General features: G+C 46.7%; 1 pseudogene; it reads right to left on the bottom strand.

The window, feature by feature from the left end:
- Positions 1 to 21,592, bottom strand: part of LOC138666476 (zinc finger protein 84-like) — an 80,340-nt pseudogene that overhangs the window by 32,003 nt on the left and 26,745 nt on the right.

Genomic DNA, 21,592 nt, shown 5'->3' with positions numbered 1-21,592 from the left:
GCCATGACCTTCTCTGTCATTCTCTATTTCTTTGTTGCTCCCAAGCAAAAGCACAGGCAAGAAACAGCTTGATGCTTAAGTCCAGGTTGAAATAAAAGCTCTACATACGAAGATTTCACCAAGCCCACAAAAAATGCAAAAGCATTCAAAACGCATGGAAAAGCTTGAAAATGCTGCGTTTTTTAAACGCATGCATTAACGTATGCGTCTAAAAAACGCTGCGTTTGTACGTGTTTCAAAGCAGTTTTTCCTTCATTTACGGTTGCGGATTAAACGCTGCAGATTCTAACGCAATTCTGAAACTAGCCTTAAATATGTTACATCCCCAACAACAATGTATGTACTGTACGAGGGGAGAACTCCAACACTAAACCGGAGTTGCACTCATTTATAGTGGACCATTGGAGCTACTTTGAGTCCAGACCAGAAAAGTAGAGAAAAGATTAGTGCTCCTCATTTCAGGAGAGATTGTGCAGTAATTTGAATTCTTTAGGATGGAAAATATAACACCATTTATGATGTGGAGTGATTCCATGAAACCAGGGCTTGAGCCAACACATCTCCTACAGGTGGGAATAAATGTATATTACAGCCATCAGCCACGCACAGCTTAGAGATATATCATGGCACAGGTGTAATGTTTTTATGTAGATTATCACAATCCTCCTTGAAATTAGTTAGTTTTCATACAATTAGAAAAGTCAGGATAAAGGGAAACTCTGCTGTTATTGTACAGAAATTCACACTTGGCCTCACTGCACATTTATTGTTGTCGATCATAAAAGTGTAGTTTGGCCAGAAAGACTGGACCTGGTCATGTAGGGACCATATGATCACATTCAGCAGCACAAAAGGGAGAGAAGGTAGATTCATCCAATAAGATATCAAGGTTCTAGGAAGCCAACAGCATCATTACCCTCCGCTTTCTCTTACAGGCCCATCATAATAGTTTTCTTCCAGTGATTTTCTAACTTGTCAGCACATTCTAAGTACACTGTCATTTGGCTTTGTAGTTTCCAGATCTGGGCAGGTAAGAGTCAGTGTCTCCTAATCCCAGTGAATAGGTGGATCCTCCAGGTGGTAAGTTCTATAGAAAAGGGCTTTCAATGACCAAAGTCATTAGAACAGTTTTGGGAGGAGGAGAACGTTGTGGTCTTGAGGCCAAATGGTGATCACACGATTGTAATACGACCAGACTATACCACCGATAAAGCAGCCACAGCCGGTGACGGAGAAGAATCTGTGACTTCTCTACATTTAGTGGTTACTACTCACCTGGGTAGTCATATGTAGGAATCTCCTCTTTACACCACTCATCACCCCTCACATATGTCTCTGTAGTATTAATATGTGTCAGATCTTTACCCTGAAACAAATATTGTAAAAGTTACAAACAGTTGGAGAAGTCACATCTATGATCAGCTCTAATCCTGCCATCTCCACCGTTCTCATTACAAAAGTATAAAACATATAATACTGGTGGATAAAACAAGACTGAGCACAAGACCTTCACAGCTGTTTACATATCAAAGGATACATCTCATGACACCTTCTCTCCATCTACCTGATGATCCTGAGGAACATTGAGATCTTCTTGATTATAGTCCTGTGGAAGAAGAGGACGGGGACATCTCTCTGGTGTTGTCCTCTTACTGGATAGATCTGGAGAAAACAAATACAGGGACCAAATTCATTCTTCACATATGATTATAGGCCGTGTATATTTAGTCCTGTCTATTACCTGGTGATGCAAGGGGCTGGGGAAACGCCATCATGACGTCCTTGTACAACTCTTTGTGTCCTTCTAAATACTCCCACTCCTCCATGGAGAAATAGACAGCGACATCCTGACACCTTATAGGAACCTGACACATACAGTGAAATCGTCATCCCCCCGATCCCTTCATAGCATTACTGTATAATATCCCAGCATTCCCAGCAGTGTCACCTCTCCAGTCAGCAGCTCAATCATCTTGTAGGTAAGTTCTAGGATCTTCTGGTCATTGATGTCCTCATGTATCAGGGGGTGAGGTGGAGGCCCCGTGATTGGGCTCAGGGGTCTTCCCCATCCCTCAGACACAGGGTCCTGACAACTCTCACTAGAGGTCTTCTTCACTACTGTGTAATCCTTGTTATGGAGAGACACATTAATAAATCTCACTACAGACATTTCCAGAGTCCTCACCTCTCCAGTTCTGTCCATCTGTTATTCCCATAGATAAGAATGATGTAATGTGACGTCATCAGAATCTCTCACCTCTCCAGTAAGCCGTAAGAGGATCTCTAGGGTGAGGTGTATTATCCTCTCCACCAACTTGTCCTTGTCCATATCCATCCTTGATGGGTAAATCAGGAATATTCTCTTATATAGAAGAACTTCACTGAGAAAATGCAATATTGTAGAGACCTGAATGAGAAGATGAGCCGATGTAACATCATAAAAATCCTGTGTAATAATACAATTACTGGAGATAATAAGGGAAACATATGAGGAGATTTATTATTTTACAGTATTTAGTTTTCTTCTTTACATCTACTAATAAAACCTATATATTTAGGCCACAGACAACAAGCAGTCGGAGTCGGCAGCTGAATACATTTCTCATAGACTCATCTTCCATAACGCTACTTCTCGTCTCGTCATAGGGGTGGAGCCGCATATTCATTACTGTAATGAGCGGTATCGGTGACCGCTCAACGCTGGAAGAAGCTGCCGGAGACCGGAGATGCATGGACCTCGCCAGGAGCAGGTGAGCATAATGGGGAGGGGGAGCACTGCGCGATATTCACCTGTTATCGTTCCGGGCGCCACTCCGTCTTCTGCGTCCTCTGCAGTGATGCTCAGGTCAGAGGGCGCGATGACATCGTTAGTCCACGCCCTCTGTCTGAACGTTAGTGCAGAGGACGCGGAAGACACAGCGGCGCCGGAACGAGGACCGGTGAGTATTGCAAGTGCTGGGGGCCTGAGCGACGAGAGGTGAGTATGTCATTTTTTTTTATTTTTTATAAATAACAGCAACAGCATATGGGGCAAATATCTCTATGGAGCATCTTATGGGGCCATAATCAACATTTGTGCAGCATCACATGGGGCAAATATCTCTATGGAGCATCTTATGGGGCCATATTCAACGTTTGTGCAGCATTATATGAGGCAAATATATCTATGGAGCATCTTATGGGGCCATTATTAACCTTTGTGCAGCATTATATGGGGCATATTTTAACCCCTTTCTGACCTCGGATGGGATAGTACGTCCGAGGTCAGATCCCCTGCTTTGATGCAGGGCTCCGCGGTGAGCCCCCATCAAAGCCGGGACATGTCAGCTGTTTTGTTATTAACTAGTTAAATGCCGCTGTCAAACGCAGACAGTGGCATTTAACTACCGCTTCCGGTAGAGGAGAAGACAATTTTATTATTTTTTAACATATTAAACATTTGTTTAAAAAAAAAAAAAAAAACGCTTTGGGTCCCAGAACATAGACGTATACTGCAGGGACGACACATGTACGGTTGCATCAAAAGCCCCTGCAGTTTAACCACTGTTAAAAGCAAGCATGGCATCTAAGAAGGTGTGACAGAGTTCGGCTGAATGCCCCTTCGCCCCCAAGTACTCGATAGTATGGGGCGGCCTAGTTACGATGATACTTACAGGCCTAATAATGGTGTCTGGGCTGCAATGTATTAAGGTCTACTAGGCCGGGCCAGAGGCAGCGTCCAATAAGTCCAATAGTACAACCCCTTCTTGATTAATGTTTGGCCCCAATTATAATAACAAACCTATACTCCACTCCCATGCTTGAACCGTTCCCACGGTGTCTGCACTTGCTCTCCCCGGGGCTCCCGGTGTTGTGACACGTGAAGGCCGGTGCCCAATCAGCACTTGAGTCACTGTCTCCGCCTTCAGACAAATCGAACATGAAGAGGAAGTCTGGTTCTTGCTTGATATAAAAAAAAGAGTTCCAGTTCTTGCTTGATTTGTCCCTGGAGAACAATGCCGACAATCTGAGAAGGGTGCCAGTATGGGAGGCGAGTATAGGCTTTATTATTTTATAGGGGCTCAGTGAGGGGTATGGAAGAAGTTGTCCAGGTAGTGGACAACTTCTTTAGTGTTCTACAGGAGTTAAATGACTTTGGGCCACTGATTTCACATCACCAATACATACATAGTGATGGCTCGCATCAAACTCCGGTCACACCAACCTGTAATGCTTGTGTGAGATCAGTGGCCCAAAGTCATTTAACCCTTTCAATAATGCCCTTCAGTGCCCACTTTGATGGACATTTTTGTGCCAGGATTATCATTTATGTAGCGGTCTTTAAGTGTATTCACACCAGGGCAACTCACTGCATTGTATTTTATTATTATAATTTGTTATTTTTGTCTGCCAAATAAGAAATAAATTTCAGCCCTGAATAAGAAACTGGACAAATAAGAAACCAACTTCAGCATCGTAACTAGCAGCATCGTAGCTACCCGGGAGAAGGCAGAGGGGGCTCAGAGGCGCACCCGAAGCTACGCTACAGTTAACTGTATCAGCGTGTACAGGAATGCAGTATACTATATGGAGGACAATAATGGGGAGTACATTATGCTGTATGAAGGACTGGGGGAGTGTATTATACTGTGTAGAGGACTATGGGCTTTGCAGTATACTATATGGAGGACTATGGGTTGTGTATTATACTGTATGGAGCACTATGGGTAGTGTATTTGCAGCGCCACAGAGTCCTGGTCGTTGCAGTAATGTCGCTCTGCCACTAAGGGGAGAGATGTTATGTCTGATTGCACTAAAGGAGTTCACCTGACCAGGTATCACAAGCACACATTACACTTCACACTCCGGCCACCAGGGGGAGCAAAAGGTTCTATCTACTAGGCCACTCCTCACACTTTGGTAAAACTGGGGGTTGGATAGGAAGTTAGTCAGAAGCTGGCTGGGTTTTGTCCAGGCAACATCCCGTGGCAGGGGGTGTTGCGGGGAAGATTCAGAGGGGTCCCTGTCAGGCGTGGGAACCTGGCAGTGACTTAGCGACAAGGACAGATCGTTACAGAGCCGCGCCTGCACTACCTTGCGGCGGCATCTAAAGAAAGGACACGAAGCAAAGTATATTGTGGAGAAGTTAGAAACGAGATCAAAGCACAAAGGAGAGCCAGTAGGAGTCGTGCCCCAAGATCGGCAACATCCTACTGAGGCGCGTAGCCGGTGACCAGAACGCCGAGGAAGTAACTGACTCCAAGCATTACTTCAAACAGAGGCAGGACAGTTGATTATAGGTTGGCTGTCTAACATACATCACCTAAGAAGATATAGGGGGCAAGCGTGGAGAGGGGCGTCTCTAGGGTCCCAGAATAGCTCCGAGCCTACCCGTCATACGGGTGCGTCCTAGCCATAACAAACTGGGGGACGAAGCAGAACATCAGAATAGAAACGACAGTTGGGAGGACTATCCCGAATGCTCAGCAGGGAAGGACTACAACACACAGGCGCTAGTGGTAGGCACCGATTTCCACCTGCAAAGGGAACTCTGGATGTGCTTTCGGACCGGCCGGTCTCAGCCAGCCCTGTTAACAGTGCTCCGGATTGAGTATCCTGAAGTCACCAGTAAAGAGGTAAAGAGACTGCAACCCTGTGTCCTCGTTATTAACTGCGCCCCACACCATCGCCACCTACACCACTGGGAAGCCCTGGGGATCTACTTCACCTGTGGGAAGGTATACCATCTAGCTGCCATCACATCACCCCAGCGGACCCCAAGCAGCGTCGGTCACCCTGACCGAACACCACAGGTGGCGTCACAAAGACCCAACAACTTTCACCACCCTTTCATTGGGCGCCCCTTAGCAGAGTCACGGACCGGGTCCAGCCACCGTAACAATCCTAGGACTGAGACAGAGAGGACCGGTACCGAGTAACCCGCGGCCCTGCGTCTGGGGGCACTCCATATTATACCAGACCTGGGCAAGATGCGGCCCGCGGCCTGCCTGATGATTTTAAGCGGCCCGCCAGCTAGCTGTCACTTCTGTCAGCCGCCCCGGCACCGCTCGGCCAGCCGCCAGCTGCTTCTGAGGAGGACTGCTGGTGGCTGGAGTGAAGGCCAGGTTGATTACCTGTTTATCGGTGGCAGCGGCCATCTTCCCGAGGCCGCGTGTGCGCAGATGGAGTGCTCTGCTTCACGGGGCTTCAGGAAAATGGCAGCGTGAGGCCACGCGTGCGCAGATGGAGATCGCGGCACCCATTTTCCTGAAGCCGAGTTTGCAAATTTAGATCTCGGCTTCAGGAAAATGGCCACCGCGATCTCCCCATCTGCGCACGCGTGGCCTCCCGCCGCCATCGATATTCAACCCGGCTCTGCTGCTCACATTGTATTCCGGGCCGCTGCGTCACCTCACCGGTGGAAGGGACCCTGCGCACACCATACCGCACCTCTGCCACCGCACCACCACTGCTGCAACCCCCTCATGGACACCAGGCCGTAGCGTCGCTCGCCTAAGCAGGAAGGGACCCTGCTCAGGTGCACGCCACACCGCATCACCCCACCTCTGCCGACACCATGCCTCCTGTGACCCTGCTCTGCCACCGCCAGCCCTCAGGTAAGAATCTTACGGTAAGATACTGTAAATTCGGACAATAAGACGGACCCCCATCTTATATTTTTCTGCAATTTTCACCCCAAATTTGGGGTGCGCCTTATGGTCCGCTGCATCTTATAGTCCGAAAAATACGGTAATTATATTAGTTCGGCCCTCTAAAACCATCCCACTTTCTCATGCGGCCCCATGGCAAAATTAATTGCCCACCCCTGTATTATACTCATGTATAGAAAAGAAAATAGAATTAGACTTACCGGTAATTCGGTTTCTAGGAACCTTTCACGACGGCATATGGAGGTTATCTCTTTGCCCTGATGGGGAACAGGAAACACAGAGAGGTTAAAAGGACCTCCCACCTCCCACTTGCCAGTGACTTACAACTGAGACCATAGCAACGGTTTACCTTCTAAATCCCAGATTTTATCCAGGAATATATGGGGGGGGGGGGGGAAATTAGCACCGTCGTGGAAGGTTCCTAGAAACCGAATTACCGGTAAGTCTAATTCTATTTTCCCTAGTCACCTTCCACGACAGCATATGGAGGAATACCAACTAATTTGGCACTAGGGAGGGACGACGGCCTGGAGAACTTTACGGCCAAAGATTAAGTCCCTATTGGACAATACATCCAATCTATAATATTTGGAAAAGGTATGAAGTGAGGACCACGTTGCTGCCCTGCAGATCTGCTCGCTTTTTCTGCCCAGGAAACTGATGTGGATCTGGTTGAGTGAGCTTGATCCCCACTGGGGGTAACTTATTCTGAGTAAGATATGCTTGTATTATAGCTTTTTTAATCCAGTTAGAGTTGGTACTCTTAAGGTACCTTCACACATAACGATTTCGTTAACGATATCGTTGCAGTGTCACGCTTTTTGTGACATAGCAACGATCCCGCTAATGATATCGTTATGTGTGACAGCGACCAACGATCAGGCCCCTGCTGGGAGATCGTTGGTCGCTGAGGAATGATCAGGACCTTTTTTTGGTCCTTGATCACCCGCTGTCACCGCTGTGCTCTATTTTACGGCCGGCGCTGACACAGTCAGTGCGGGAAGCTGACACCGGGGGACGTGACAGACATCGGAATGTGAGTATGTAATGTTTTTTTTTTTTTTTAACTTTTACAATGGTAACCAGGGTAAATATCGGGTTACTAAGCGCGGCCCTGCGCTTAGTAACCCGATATTTACCCTGGTTACCCAGGGACTTCGGCATCGTTGAAGACAGTTTCAACGATGCCGAAGTCTTCCCCATGATCGTTGGTCACTGGAGAGAGCTGTCTGTGTGACAGCTCCCCAGCGACCACACAATGACTTACCAACGATCACGGCCAGGTCGTATCGCTGGTCGTGATCGTTGGTAAGTCGTTTAGTGTAACGGTACTTTTAGCCACCTTTTTCCCCTTATTTCGTCCTGAAAGGTGGACAAAAAGGTTATGATCGATTCTGTAAGAGCAGGTTTGGTCTAGGTAGCATAGGACAATACGCCGCAAATCGAGAGTGTTGAATTTCTTCTCCTTCGAATTTGCAGGTTCGTGGCAAAAAGATGGTAGAATGATCTCTTGGGAACGGTGGAATTCAGAGACTACTTTTGGAAGAAATGATGGAGAGAGACGAAGCACTATTGAATCATCCCTAATCAATAGATAAGGCTCTCTTATTGATAAGGCTTGTAATTCACCCACTCTCCGAGCTGTAGTTATGGCTACCAAAAAGACCGCTTTATATGCAAGGTTTTGGGGAGAACAGGAAGACAAGGGATCAAAGGGTGGACCTGAAAGCCCCTGGACTACCACGTTGAGATCCCATGGAGGAACTATAATCTGTTTTTTACGGTTCATTCTGACTGCAGAGATCATAAATCTTTTGATCCAGCGATGACCTGCTAGATCTTGGTCAAAAACAGCGCTGAGTGCAGAGACCTGGACCTTCAGAGTACTAGGTCTAAGACCGATCTCTAAGACTTTTTGTAAGAAATCTAGAATTCGAGATATATTTGGTTTGAGTGGGTCTGGAAGGTTGGGTAGGCAAAAGGATGAGAACTTTTTCCAGACTTTATTGTAGATAACGTTTGCTACTGGTTTCCTGGATCTTTGAAGGGTAGCTATAACTGGGTTTGATAACCCTTTTGCTTTCAGCACCTGGGCTTCAGTAACCACGTCGCTAGATTCAATCTCTGAGGGTCTGAGTGGAGAATAGGTCCAGGAGAAAGTAGATCATCTTTTACTGGTAACAGTACTGGCCCGTTCACCTGTAGCTGGATGATCAGATTGAACCAACTTCTTTTGGGCGATAAGGGGGCTATCAATATAGTCAGGGTCCGATCTACTCGAATCTTCCGTAGAACCTTTGCAAGAATTGGGATTGGTGGAAATGCATAAGCTAGGTGAAAATCCCGACTCTGGACTAAGGCATCCACTCCTTTGGGATTGTCTCTTGGGTTAAAGGAGAAGAAGGTTTCGACTTTCGCGTTTTGGTGAGAGGCAAAAAGGTCGACTTCTGGAAGACCCCACCTGTGTAACAACATCTTGAAAGTCTGATAGTCCAAACTCCATTTGCCCGGGTGAATGTCCTGGCGACTTAGATAATCTGCCTGAACGTTGGCAGAACCTTTCAAGTGGACTGCCGTCCGGGACAGTAGGTGCTTTTGACGGAAGAAGCTGGTGGGCGAAATGCGCGTCGGGGCGCGGAGGGTCGGTCACCGGCAGTAACTCTTTGTATGACAGTTATTACAGAGGTAAGGTGATCATTCTTTTGCTATTATTGGTGGGAACTAGTTAGTATGCTCAATAATGGCTTTATATAAATTGTATATATTAGTTTTTCCTCTTTACTTTATTAATCCCCGTTGTCTATTGATTCAATGCATGCCGGTTACTAACCCTTCCTGGGGTTATAATGACGAGGAGATCTTGAATATGTGGCTTATTTTAATGTCTTTTGTATTTTTCAATAAAACATCATTGGATTTAATATAAATGTGATCGCTTCTTTGAGGTGACGGTGATTAGGCCGTTTCCGGTGTGGTTTTGAGGTATGAGAGAGGTCTGATTCAGAGTCAGAGTCCATGATTTGCATTTTCCTCTTTTTAGCTGGAGAATGTAGATCTGGGGATTTATTATGATGGGATATAGGCTGAACTGGATGGACAAATGTCTTTTTTCGGCCTTACTAACTATGTTACTATGTTACTATGTAATGTGGTGGCGGAGGTGGGGGTGGAGGAGTAAAAGCTGCCAAGGAAGATTACACTTCCTGTTTCAGAGAGAGCGTATTTCATCTAATAGAGATGGTTGCTCGGCTTTCACTATCCTGTCAGTGCATGGCTGGCAGAGTTTTTAATCCCATAGAGGAGGGAATTTTGTATTACAGACCGGGCACTTCTTCCTATAGGCGGCTTTGGGGGCAGACTTGTCTCCCTAAAATGAAAGGGAGAGAGGAGTAAGGACAGAGGATTCCACTAATTATCAACTACCTCCCGGACCCAATCCCTGCATACACTCACTGTAGCAGGGGCAGCGCTGGGCTCTGCAGACGCAGGGTATGAAGTGCCATTCATACTGAGGGTGTTTCAGTCTTACCTCTGTGGCGACTTCTGCAGGATTTTTATGGAGATTCATCACCAGCACCTGCCTCCAGCGTGGTACACTCTCCCTCCCCCTCCTGGGTCCATGTGTCAGCGACGCCGCTAATGCAGGCCTGACACGCCGGCCGGCGAAACCCGGAAGTCTATGCGCTCCAGGAGGAACGTGAGAACCAGAAGTGACACGCGCGCACCCGCTGACGTCACTTCCGGAACACCGAGCACGGAGGGGGAGAAGCCGGGAAACTCAGGGAGGAGCCCGGCTGGGGATCCCTGGCCTGCTTTGCCCTCTTGGGGGCACGGGAAAACCAGGAGGAGTCCCAAGGTACCCACACACGGGACGACAGGCGCAGCACTGGAAGAGGCGAGGAGCGACTACCAGCTGCCCAGCTACACAGGCAAAACCTGTCACGAGATACTGCAGTCGCCGGCCACTACAGCACATGGAACCTCTCCCTGTCCCATGGGGAACAGGAAAGACACTGGCAAGTGGGAGGTGGGAGGGCCTTTTAACCTCTCTGTTTCCTGTTCCTCATCAGGGCAAAGAGACAACCTCCATATGCCGTCGTGGAAGGTGACTAGAGAAAAAGCCAGCACACCAATACTTCAAGATGCACGGAACTCTGTCCTGAAAAGACGTATGCATATGAGTAGAAAAAAAAGAAGAAAAAAAAAACTGTTCCAGCTTTTTGGGATAAAAATTTCTTAAAATTTATTCAAGCAATTTAAAATATGATATGCTCCTAGACCTCACTATAGAGCACACTGGGACAACAGAGCAACGCGTTTCGATCGCAAAAGCGATCTTTATCAAAGCTGCTATCCTTAGGACACAATTTTTTTTTATAGGAAAGCTAAACCAATTAAACACCTGAAACATGTCACATGGTATGCAAGGTCCTGACACAAAAGTATGTGAAAAACAGACACAAAAACACATCACGTGAATAAATACATATACGACAAAAAAAATAAATAAATATATATATATATATATATATATGGACATTCCTAGAAAATAATTGACAAAATGCTATTAATAATGAAACATGACCTCATTGCGTCTGTTTAACCCATTTGGAAACCTAGTAACTACGTTGTATATCCAATAGGCTTCACGAGTCAGTAAGAGACGTCTGATATCGCCACTTCGCAACGGTTTATTAACTCGTTTTAATCCGCAAACCGGAAGAGAGATAATACTGCCTGAGGGTTGGTATATGAAATGTTTGGCCACTGAAGATTAAAACTAGTCTGGGTGAAATGATGGATGAGGATGAAGAAAAAGCCAATATGGTGTTAGGGGTCGAGTTCCCGCCTCTGCACAGGGGGAATCTTGGGCCATCTCTACTGCGGTTTACCATTCTTCTCCTGCCGCAGTGGAGACGTCGGTCCCAGCGTCTCGCTCAGTCTGACTCTGTACAGAGTTTCTGCTGCTTTTCCTGCTTCTGCCATTGAAGTCAGTGCTGGCCAGCGGCGAGCAGAGGCTTCTGGGACTAAGTCCTGCTTTTCTCGTTCTGAGCATGCCCACAGTAAGATCTCTCAGTGGAGATCGAGGGTCACATGTTCAGATACTGCAGCTAAAGCCATTGGTCCTTTCAGGAAGGTCCTGTAGGTGCTCAGGCTCTGTGGCAGCCTCTCATTGGTCCTTCTAGGAAGGTTCTGTATGTGCTGCAACTATTTAAGGCTCGCATGGCCGCACGGCGATGCCCTAGTATCTTTCTATGTTATATGCTTTGCGTCAGTGTGGTCATGTAAGTTTGTGTTCAGGGACCCGGCTGAAATAAGCCCCTAGAATGCTGGCACCTCTGGCGAGGAGATTGTGTGTGTATGTATTCAGGGACCTGGCTGAAATAAGTCCCTAGAATGCTGGCACCTCCGGCGAGGAGTTTTGTGTGCATGCATGACTACTGACTGCTCACAGTTGGGTAGTTAGCCTGTGCCTCTGTGAAGTCTAACAGGGCGCAGTGCTTTGCTTTCACGGCTACTCTGTGAAATAACAGTTAGTTCATACCGCCATATAGTTCCGCCGTTGGCTAGCAGCAGGTTCCCCTGCACGGTGGACCCCGGGCTGCGAATGCATCTATTACAATAAAATATCTATATTTACTCGGTGCGTTCCGCTAGCCCTAACAGATTACTAGCGCCAGGGTCTGGCTAGTAAATGGCAGACATTCAGCAATCCTTGCGGTATATCCAGCAGCTGGAGGGTAGGTTGGCGGCTCTCGAGAGCACAACCTCAGCTGTGGATGTTACCGCAGTTGCTGTACAGGCTGCTAGCGTGGCTGCAGCAACCATGTCCACTGCCACCCCTGTTCCGACATTATCTTGCCTCTCGCTGCCAGAAAAATTTTCTGGAGATAGTAAATCTTGTAGGGGATTCGTGAGTCAGTGCTCTATTTACCTCGAGCTCCTGGCTGCACGTTTTCCCACAGAGCAGGCAAAGGTGGGATTTATTGTGTCTCTCTTGTCGGACAAAGCGTTGAAATGGGCTACGCCGCTGTGGGAGCGTGGCGATCATGTGGTGCAGAGTGCTCCGCTGTTCCTGAGCACTCTGAAACAGGTCTTTTTAGGACCTCGAGTCACCCATGACCATGGCGCTGCTGGCATTAACTCAGGGTTTGTCCTTGGTCAGCCATTTTGCCGTCCACTTCCGTACCTTAGCATCTGAGCTGGAGTGGTCGGATAAAGCCCTTATCCCCATATTTTGGAGGGGGCTGGTTGATCACGTGAAGGACGTTCTGGCCACTAGGAAGATTTCTGCCACACTGGAAGAGTTAATAGCTGTCTCCACTAGTATTGACCTCCGTTTTAACGAGCGGAGGTTAGAGCGAGCCCAGTGTAGGCAGAGGTTTCGGCTGGCTCCCACCTTCGCCAAACCTCTGGAATCTCCGGTCCTGGTCACTGAGTCACATGAGGCCATGGAAGTGTCACGAGCGGGATCTAAGTCCCGGACCGCTTGTGCACTCAAGGTCTGTCATGTTTGCCAGCAGTAAGGACATCTTGCCACCAGATGTTCCCAGCGGTCGAGGAAACATCAGCGTCTAGTGGTAGTAGGTGGAGGTACACTAGACACGGCGACATTTGCCTCCAAATTGTCCTTTAAGGGGACAATTACTATAGGCTCATTCTCCCACTCGGTACAGCTCTGCGTGGATTCTGGGTCGGATGGCAATTTTTTGTCTTCTGCCTTAAGTCACATTTCGCTAGCGCTCCCATCCTACATCGCCCCTATGTAGATAAGCCATTTATAATGGAGGTGGATGCCTCATCTGTTGGTGCTGGAGCAGTCCTTTTCCAAAAGGATGCTCAAGGTCGGAAGCATCCTTGCTTCTTCTTCTCTAAGACCTTCTCACCATCAGAGAGGAATTATTCCATCGGGGACAGGGAGTTGCTAGCTATGAAGTTGGCTTTCTCGGAGTGGAGACATCTCTTGGAGGGAGCTCGTTTTCCCTTCCAAGAATTCACAGATCACAAGAATTTGGTACACCTGCAAACAGCCCAGCGGTTAAATTCTCACCAGGCCAGATGGTCCTTGTTCTTATCCCATTTTCATTTCACCCTCCGTTTTCTATCTGGGGAAAAGGACATTCGTGCCGACGCTCTCTCTCGCTCCGTTGTATCATCTGTGGAGGAGGAAGAGGAGCCTCGGCTTATTGTCCCCACCGAGAGCCTGAGAACTGTGGCCCCGGTTTCGCTGGAGTCTGTGCCTCCGGGCAAGACTTTTGTACCATCCAGTTTGCGACCGGAGGTTCTCTCTTAGGCTCACTCGTCCAGGGTGGGTGGACATTTTGGTTCCAAAAGGACATCTCAGTTACTGGCAAGGACATACTGGTGGCCGCATATGGCTCGTGATCTCACAGACTACGTCCCCAGGTAGGACGGTATGTCTGGCACTATATTAAGAATATAGGTGGCACGGCTGGTATGCTGTTGGCGAGTGCATGTTTTACACGAGTACGCCTCCCTGGGCCACCGGAAGGGGGGTAACATATATGGGATGCACTTATGCTTCTGCCGGAGATGCTCTTTGGATATACGGGGGCGGAGCGTGACGCACGCATGCGCAATTGCCCATAGTGAGCGGGCAATGTGTGTAAGGCAGCCATAGGCCTGCAGATGAATGGGACACACACGCTGAGTGTGATTGGCGGATTATTTGGCAATCACTGTGACTGTGAACTTCTACCTGCTGGAAGCACGTGTAGGAGCGGAAATGAGGTAGGACGCTGGGGTTCCCTGATGGGGTATTTAGGTGGGAGGATTCAGTCCTTTGTCTCACCCGACCAGAAGTCTGTGCCGTTACTGAGAGCATTTGACACGGGTGTTACCTGCCGACGCAGGGACTCCCTTATCTCAAAAAGAAACAATTCCCCACACATATATTACAATTAGTTCCCCTGAGGATTCTCCCATATGGGAGAGGAAACGCGTAGGGAGGTTTACCTTATCGTGGTGGGTACAACATAACAGACTGACTTGGGAACTGCCCTTGTCAGGGCGGGAGCCACACAGGGGCACGACTGGGGTAGTATAGAGACATTGTTTTCTTCCCCCCTCCCCCATGAGACATTATAGTGGATACTCCCGGAAAGAAGATCATGTGGTGAGACAAAACCATTTTTTAATAGAGCACTGGTAATATGAGCACTTTTTTTGCACTGTTCACAAGTGATGTCATTATCCATTGGATATTTTAGTATGGTTCAAATAAAAGTTATATTTTAGTTATATATATTAGTTGTTCTCTTAGCTGGTTTGCCTAGCAGCAGGTTCTCCTACACGGTGGACCCCGGGCTGCGAACGCATCTATTACAATAAAACATCTATATTTACTTGGTGCGTTCCGCTAGCCCTAACATATGGTAAATGACTTTTTTTCATCAGTATTTACACAAGAAAATTCCATGGCAGACAATACGATCAGTGAAAACAAAAATTCCCCATTAAGTGTCACCTGCTTAACCCAGCAGGAAGTACGGCGGCATCTAAAAATCACTAAAATTGACAAATCTCCGGGCCCGGATAAGATAAACCCCCCGAGTACTGCAGGAATTAAGTACAGTCATTGATAAACCATTATTTTTAATCTTTAAAGACTCCATAATAACAGGAGACTGGCGTATAGCAAATATGGTGCCAATATTCAAAAAGGGGACAAAAACTGAACACACTCGGACTGGGTCGCGGTTAGCAGTGGGGTACCACAGGGATTAGTATTGGGCCCTCTTCTTTTTCACATATTTATTATTGACCTTGTAGGGGGCATTCAGAGTAGAATTTCAATATTTGCAGATGACACTAAACTCTGTAGGGCAATCAATACAGAGGAGGAAAATCTTATATTACAGGAGGATTTATGTAAACTAGAAGCTTGGGCTGATAAATTGCAAATGAGCTTTAATGGGGATAAATGTAAGGTCATGCACTTGGGTAGAAGTAATAAGATGTATAACTATGTGCTTAATTGTAAAACACTGGGCAAAGCCATCACTAAAAAAAGACCTGGGTGTATGGGTGGATGACAAACTCACATTTAGTGGCCAATGTCAGGAAGGTGCTACAAAGGCAAATAAAATAATGGGATGCATTAAAAGAGGTGTATATGCTCATGAGGAGAACATAATTTTACCACTATACAAGTCACTAGTGTGACCACACTTAGAATACTGTGCACAGTTCTGGTCTCCGGTGTATAAGAAAGACATAGCTGAACTAGAGCGGGTGCAGAGAAGAGCGACCAAGGTTATTAGAGGACTGGGGGGTCTGCAATACCAAGATAGGTTATTACACTTGGGGCTATTTAGTTTGGAAAAACGAAGGCTAAGGGGTGATCTTATCTACGTCTGGAGGAAAGAAGGTTTAAGCATAATAACAGACGCGGATTCTTTACTGTAAGAGCAGTGAGACTATGGAACTCTCTGCCGTATGATGTTGTAATCAGTGATTCATTACTAAAATTTAAGAGGGGATTGGATACCTTTCTTGAAAAGTATAATGTTACAGGGTATATATACTAGATTCCTTGATAGGGCGTTGATCCAGGGAACTAGTCTGATTGCCGTATGTGGAGTTGGGAAGGAATTTTATTCCCCAATGTAGAGCTTACTCTTTGCCACATGGTTTTTTTTGCCTTCCTCTGGATTAACATGTTAGGGTATGTTAGGTTAGGCTATGGGTTGAACTAGATGGACTTAAAGCCTTCGTTCAATCTTAATAACTGTTACTATGTTAGGGTGAGGTGTAATATCCTCTCCGCCATCTTGTCTCTGTCCATATCCATCTTTGATGGGTAATTCTGAAAAATGATTTTATATGAAATATCTTCACTGAGAGGATCCGATATTGTAGAGACCTGAATGAGAAGAAGATGAGCCGATGTATCATCATAAAATCCTGTGTAATAATACAATTACTGGAGATAATAAGGGAAACATATGAGATTTATTATTTTACAATATTTAGTGTAAAATAAAGCCAGGCTGAATCAAAGAATACGGAAATGTCTGAACAAAAGGATGACCGTCATAAAAATGACATAGGCAAGCTGACCAGAGTTTGGAAGTGTTTCACTACGACCCAATTCAGGACTATAGGTCACATCTGAAAATCATAATAGGCAAAATGGACGTAATATGAGAACATTGTCGAGCAAAGAAGTTTAACTTTAAATCTCCCGGTATGAGGTGGTCAATGGTAAAGTCAGTTTGTCACCTTTAACTCTAGCTCCCGAACTTTTTTCATACATGTTGGGAACAACTCATGAGTCTAAGCATTTACTACAAGTTATTAGGAGATACCAAAGGATGTAATGAGGAAAGATGAATTGTATGACAACTGGACTTGAAGCAGGATTTATGTTGACTTTTAAAGTCCAGGGACAAATATATCATAAAATAGGTTTGATGCTTCCTGTAGCAAATCAAGACCCAACATTTTTACAAATTTACTGTTTGGGAGATGAACAGATACAAGCTGAGCGACGTGAAGCTATACCTGAGACACAAAATGATATTGTTTTGAATTTGCAAAGATTTTTCCATCAACACAATCAGTTAGTAAACCTTTATAGAACAGTCACAGAAAGAATGTCAAGTGCGGAATATCAGGATGTAATAAGAGCAGACAAGACACCGGCTGGTGGCACAAAAGGAGATTTACTTCTCCCAGTGTTAATGAAGTAACTATTGTAATGGGTGTACAGGACTTTCTAAGCCGAGATATAATTATTCAGAGACGGAGAGAACATGTTCAGCGTATTACAGAAACACATAGATCATATGATGCTCTGCAATATCCTATAATATTGTGGAATGGCCAAGATGGCGATCACTATAATCTAACACAGACTGATCCCAACACTGCTAGGTCAACCAATAAACCAACCAATAAAATATCAGTTATGGACGTCTACACCTACCAAATAATGATCAGACAACAATGGAGGCAACTTTCTCATCAATGTATAGTAGATCTGTATGCCAAGGTGGAAAGTGAGCGTCCTTTGTACATTCGACTAAAGCAAGAAATATTCAGAGTGGATGAATACAGTAATTTAAGAAATGCTATTGTCAATTATGGCAACGTGGTGGACATTGGGGGAATGGTTATTTTTCTAGCTACTTTTACAGGAAGTCCCAGACATATGCACGAGTACGCTCAGGACGCCATGACACATGTTCGGATATACGACGGTCCAGATTTGCTTATCACAGTTACGTGTAATCCAACTTGGCCTGAGATAAGGGAAGAGCTTCTGAATGCTCAGTGCTCCTCTGATCAACATGATTTAAAGAGAACCTGTCAGCTGGATTATGCACAGTAACCTACATACAGGCACAATTATACTAATACTTTGATACCTTGGTTGATAAAATCCGTCTTGTGGTTGTTGTTTAATCTTTATTTGCAATTTTCAGATAATGAGATTCTCGTGGTTCGGGGCGGTCTGTGAGCGGGGCTCTATGTGGTGCCCTGATTACATATTCATACTGATGGCTTCTGACAGGTCGCCGATCCCTCACTGACCTGCTCCCTATTTCACATACTGAATGTCAAATGTTTAAAAAAAAATAAACACATTCAGCAGGCAGGTGCCAGTGGCAGCGTCGGTGCCTGCGCCATAGCATGATTGTATCTATAATGTACTTTTAATTAGTATATTAGACGATATAAACTTATTCAGAAAAAAAAAATCTCAAAATTGTGCAAGCCTTACTTTTGCAGTAAAATCTATGGTCTGATGGATGCTACTACTGTACACAGGTGCTGACCGTGCCGTTTTGTTAGAGGGAAAAAAAAAAAGACTCCTCCAAGATGGCGCCGGCGGCACCTGTGCAGTAACATCTATCAGATCGCAAATAGATGCCACTGCACAGGCGCAGCTGGGGCCATTTTGAGAGAGAATTGTATTTTTAATAAGTTTATATCACCAAATAAAATAATTAAATGGGTATTATAGATGTGATCATGCTATGGCACAGGTGTCGCCACCGGCACTTGCCTGCTGAACGTGAAATTATTTTTCTTCAAAACATATTACATTCAGTAGGGATTTGGCAGAAGCCATCAGTATGAATATGTAATCAGAGCACCACATAAAGACAGAATAAGTTCTGGATCAGGACTCTACGGCTGGTAAAAGGACAGGTACCGGATAGAAAACAGACACAATACGGTCAGGAACACAGGACGGACTCGGGTACAGGATCACACAGGTGCAGGTTCAGACTGCACTGGTGAGGGTAGCGGTATAGGTGCGTACAGGACGTATCAGGTTCTGGTAGATGCAGGATGGGCTCAGGAGCAGGTTACAGAAGGATGCACATGATCAGGTTCAAACAGGGCAAGCATGGTGGACAGGATCAGGATAAGGGAGGACAGGTACAGGGACCTTACAACTAAGAAGCAGAAAACACTAAAGTTGCTAAGGTACCTCCCAATAATGGAGGGTGCCTTAAATATCAAATGTCTCCATCATGCAACGTGAAGGAAAGGCTAAGTGCAACATGAAGGGATAAGGAAAAGGGAACCAAACACTAGGGAAGGGGGGAGTAGAGACCCCTAGACAGACCAAATGTCACCCTGTCTGCCCTATTGTCCCAACATAGATTCCGTACCTATCGCCGAGACAGATACCTAATCCCTGCCTGACCCTGGCGATAATTGCTGCATCGGGAAGGACAGGAGGATGATGCTAGTCAATCCCCACTACCACTAAAGACAGCTAGGATACACAAAACAAGGGGAAACGTGAGTTTGAGTTGACGCAGAGAGAAACACCGTCATCCTTCAACCTCCACAGAGGACACTAGCCGACTGCTGCAGCTCCAAGCCTCAACAGGGAAGTGCAAATAGAAAATATCACCCACGCTTGCCAGCAGCAAGTATATCACACTCAGGTACAGGTGTGGCCATTAGCACCGGGGAGGTGGCCACTCATCTGCAAATCAAACTACTGAGACCTGCAGTGGATGCAGTGCAACGGTTTGCAGCCTCTGACATAAGTCTCCCAGCTATTGGCTGAGGATGTTTGCAGACGTGCAGGTGCTGCCCCTGTGATAGGTCGAAGCGCGCGCCCGCCCGCAGCACCCTGCCAGGAGACCTGCGTCACACAACCGACTAGACGTCATCTCAGCGTCCATCCTGACAATGGACAAGTTTATTTCCCTAAGAACAATGCAGAGGAAAAAGCGGCTCCACCACCTACCACAACAGAACTATAGATGGAGGCGCACGGCTCAGTCACACTAGGACTGCCCTGAATCCAGCGCTCTGGAAACTCCAGTCAGTAACATAACTTAGTTCTATAAGGCTATGTGCACACATTGCGGATTAGGCTTAGGAATTTCTGGTGCGGATTCTGCCTCTCCTGGCAGAAAACGCACCTGCGGATTTGTCGCGTTTTTTTGTGCGGTTCCGCAGCGTTTTTTGTGCGTTCTTGCTGCGGTTTTCTTGCGGATTTGCTGCGTTTTTTACCCCTGCGGTTTTCTATAATGGAATGGTTACAAAAACGCTGCAGATTCACAAAAAAGAAGTGACATGCTACTTCTTTTAAACCGCAGCGTTTCCGCAGCGGATTTTCCGCTAAGTGTGCACAGCATTTTTTTTTTCTCATTGATTTACATTGTACTGTAAATCAATTGCGGATCTGCAGCATTTCTGCACGGCAAAAAATGCTGCGGATCCACAGAGAATCCGCAACATGTGCACATACCCTGAAAGATCTTGGGGATCCAATCACTTATTGGGGGGAATTGTTCTACTTTTTGCAACGTTACCTGTTCTTAAAGGAGCAACTCTAGTAGACGACCTGAATGGCTGTTCCATGAAGACAGGACCTGTGATGATGTCACAGGAGAGGAGGAGTCAGGGGTCACATGATCAGGGGCCTCAGTGTATGCAGGAGTCTGCTGTGCTGGTTGTCATGGTGCTGGATGAGGGGAAGTTTATGTGTGGGGTCAGGAGGGGTTTACAGTGTGGATGTAGCAGAGCCGTGTGTGTACGAGGTGTACGGAGCAGAGCCGTGTGTATACGAGGTGTACGGAGCGGAGCCGTGCATGGACGAGGCGTACTGAGCGGAGCCGTGTGTGTATGAGGTGTACGGAGCGGAGCCGTGTGTGTACGAGGTGTACGGAGCGGAGCCGTGCATGGACGAGGCGTACTGAGCGGAGCCGTGTGTGTACGAGGTATACGGAGCGGAGCCGTGCATGGACGAGGCGTACTGAGCGGAGCCGTGTGTGTATGAGGTGTACGGAGCGGAGCCGTGTGTGTACGAGGTGTACGGAGCGGAGCCGTGCATGGACGAGGCGTACTGAGCGGAGCCGTGTGTGTACGAGGTATACGGAGCGGAGCCGTGCATGGACGAGGCGTACTGAGCGGAGCCGTGTGTGTACGAGGTGTACGGAGCGGAGCCGTGTGTGTACGAGGTGTACGGAGCGGAGCCGTGCATGGACGAGGCGTACTGAGCGGACCCGCGTGGACGAGGCATACGAAGTGGAGCTGCGCATGTTCGAGGCACACGGAGCGGAGCCGTGTGTGAGGTGTACAGAGCAGACCGTATATTACACCGAAACGTCACAATGTGCACGTGTTATGACCTTTCTCAGACACTCACTGGATGGGGGCGCTGTGGGCAGGAATATCTTATAGGACGCTGCACAATTTATAAAGTAATTTCTGGAGAATGAGACGACCCCCAGAATGTGGCTGGAGATCTCGCTTCCGCGGCTCCGGAGGGAAGAATCACTGTTTGGTTTCTGGATTGTACATTTGTCTGGAATAATGTGCAGCTGCCAGAACAGCGACCCACCCCCACCCCCAAAGTGACCCCATTTCAGTTAGACAGTCCTCAGGGAATCCATCTGAGTGTGGGGGGGCATTTTCTTCCCACCATTACGTCATAGATCTTA

Source organism: Ranitomeya imitator, chromosome 2 (assembly GCF_032444005.1).
Source record: "Ranitomeya imitator isolate aRanImi1 chromosome 2, aRanImi1.pri, whole genome shotgun sequence".
NCBI lineage: Eukaryota > Metazoa > Chordata > Amphibia > Anura > Dendrobatidae > Ranitomeya > Ranitomeya imitator.
The sequence above is the reverse complement of the archived record's forward strand: the minus strand, read 5'-3'. Positions and strand labels throughout refer to the sequence as shown.